General features: G+C 44.6%; 1 pseudogene; it reads left to right on the plus strand.

Annotated features, from left to right (window-relative positions):
• The first annotated feature begins 291 nt into the window (after positions 1–291).
• Positions 292–2,715, plus strand: LOC141548060 (U3 small nucleolar ribonucleoprotein IMP4 pseudogene; annotated as a pseudogene).
• Positions 2,716–2,957: the final 242 nt, after the last annotated feature.

Below are 2,957 nucleotides of genomic sequence, written 5' to 3' on the forward strand. Positions count from 1 at the left end.
TGACTTCAGGGCTGATACTCTATCCACTGCACCACCTAATTGCCCCTGAAATTCAATGGGAATGTATTAAACAATTCAATAAGAAAAAGAATGGCAGGGGCAGCTAGGTGGCGCAGTAGACAGAGCACCAGCCTTGAATTCAGGAGGACCCCAGTTCTCAGACACTTAACACTTTCTAGCTGTGTGACTCTGGGCAAGTCACTTAACCCCAGCCTCAGAAAAAGAAAAAGAAAAAAAAAAAAAAGAATGGCAGATTGAATAAAAACACAAAAGCCCACAACTTGTTCTTTATTAAACAAAAAACTAATAACACAAAGTCAAAAAAAGGTGATGGAATAAAATTTACTATATATAAGATGAATCCTAAAACTGCAGAAGTTTCATACTATCAAACAAAACAAAACCAAGAATTCTCAACATAAAAAGGGGAAAATAAATTGCATTATGCTAAAAGAGACCAAAAATAATGAACGTCCATATTAAATTTATATACCCCAAATATCTTGGTATTTAAATGCATAAAGGAAAAATAAAAACTATTACAAGAAGGCACAGTAATGCAATTAAAAAAAAAACTTTATTGCCACTAAGTTTTAGACAAATGGAACATAAGCAAAAATTAACAGCCAATTTGCTGAACTAGAATTGCAGTACTTTTTTAGTGGGATGCCAAAGAGTATCTCTGTCAATATCACATAAAACTTTTATAAAAATTGACCATACAGTGCACCCAGATCATGCAAATAAATATAAAAAGGAAAAAATAGTAAATATCTTTTACAAATGATAGTTCAGTAAAAAGAGTAATCAGTTTAAGAAGCCTCTCCACCCCACTTCCCATACCCTCCCATCTCCCACCCACTCCCCAATCCCATCTCCTCCCACTTATTCCTACTCCCTCCCCCCTTTCTTCTTCACCCTCTCCCCTCCCCCGCAGCCGCTCCCCTCTCTCCCGACATCATCCTCCTAACGGCTCAGAGCGGAAATGGGCGCAGGAAGCAGATCCCGTAGAGGTGAAGGAGAACCGCCTCCCGCCCACTAAAAGAGCGGGGATTGGCCCGCAGACCAATGAGCCAATGATCGAGGAGCACACGTTCCTGACCACGCCCCCAGCTCGTGAGGAGAACCGCCAGTTTCCCAAGCTCCTCAGTCCTCCAGCGCGGCCTAGTTGGAAGTGTCGCTGGCCGCCGGTATGTTTCGACGGGAGGCTCGCCTGCGGCGGGAGTACTTGTACCGCAAAGCCCAGGAACAGAAGCAGCATCTTCTGGAGGAGAAGAAACTGAGGCTTAAGAGGGCCCTGGAGGACAATCAGCCGATCCCGCCCGAGCTCTGCCAGGAAGCGCTGACGCTCCAGCGGGCGTTGGAGTTTGATGATGTCGGAAGTGAGGGTGTCTTGAACCACCAGGATGATGAATACCGATGGGCAGGGGTAGAAGACCCCCGAGTCATGATCACTACATCTCGGGACCCTAGCTCTCGGCTCAAGATGTTTGCCAAGGAACTGAAGCTGATATTCCCCGGGGCTCAGAAAATGAACCGAGGGCGGTGTGAAATGGGTGCTCTGGTCCGCGCGTGTAAAGCCCGCGCAGTCACGGATCTGCTGCTGGTGCACGAGCACCGGGGAACACCGGCGGGCCTCATCGTGAGCCACCTGCCCTTTGGGCCTACTGCGTATTTCACGCTGTGCAACGTTGTGATGCGGCACGACATCCCTGGCCTCGGCACTGCCTCAGAGGCCTTGCCCCACCTGATCTTCAGCGGATTCTCCTCGCTCCTCGGACAGCGGGTCTCCAGTATCCTCCGATTCCTCTTTCCGGTACCCAAGGATGACAGCCGCCGCGTCGTTACCTTTGCCAACCAGGATGACTACATTTCTTTTCGACATCATGTGTATCGGAAAACTGATCGGAGCACGGTGGAGCTGACGGAGGTGGGGCCCAGATTTGAGATGAAAGTGTACCTGATCCGCCTGGGCACACTGGAGCATGAAGCCTCTGCAGATGTGGAGTGGCGCTGGCACCCGTACACCCACACGGCCCGAAAGAAGCTCTCCCTCGGCATCTAGCAGACCCCGGGAAAGTTTACATAGCTAACACCAGAGTATGCACTTGTGAAAATTATTAGGGTTTCCCTAATTGTGATGTTTAATATACTAAGAATCCAGGTTTTTCAGGGACCGTTTTCTCAGCAGACTCCCACTCGGGCGTCAGTTTTACAATAGAGCTTGAGAGTGCCTTCCTGTGTATGTTAAGTGAAATTAATTGCAAAGATTGCACCATGTCACAACCTCAGGATTTGAAACAATCACTTCAGGACTGAAGAACATGCATATTGTCCAGCACACTGCAGCTTGTCATGGGAAATGGGAGGCCCTAAAAATGATCTTCTCATTTATGATTTGTATATAAAATTTCTACTTTTCCTGCAACAGGTGGAAGTCTCCTGCCCCAGAGAACTTGTAGTTCACTCTGAAAGTGATTAAACTGTTAGTTGATCTCTTAAAAAAAAACGAAAGATTTGGACATGAAACAAGATGCTATCTGCCTTCAGAGAAACAGTTGACAAGTGGGAATAAGCATAATATAGAATTGTATATATGTTTAGTATCTGTGTATGTTTATAGATATCTGTGTTATATATCCATGTTTAATTGTAGCATTTGAGAGAGTGAGGAAAGAAGAGAAAAATAAAGTAAAAAGTGCACAGCAGAGAAAAGGAAACCTACAAGGAAGCAATGAAAAACTGGACAGATTTGAAAATAATATGCAAGATAGAGAAGATTACCTATTTGTGTCTAACAGTTGCCGTTTGGGAGAGGAGAGAAGAAAAAGGGGAAAATTTACAAAGTTTTGTTGTATTTTGGAAGAAATAGCAAATTGTGTATAATAGATTTGTAGTTTCCATGTACAATCATCTATTTTATTCCACAAATTAATAATTTAAAAAAAGAAATCTCA

The sequence above is a fragment of the Sminthopsis crassicaudata genome, chromosome 6, assembly GCF_048593235.1.
Source record: "Sminthopsis crassicaudata isolate SCR6 chromosome 6, ASM4859323v1, whole genome shotgun sequence".
Classification (NCBI taxonomy): Eukaryota; Metazoa; Chordata; class Mammalia; order Dasyuromorphia; family Dasyuridae; genus Sminthopsis; species Sminthopsis crassicaudata.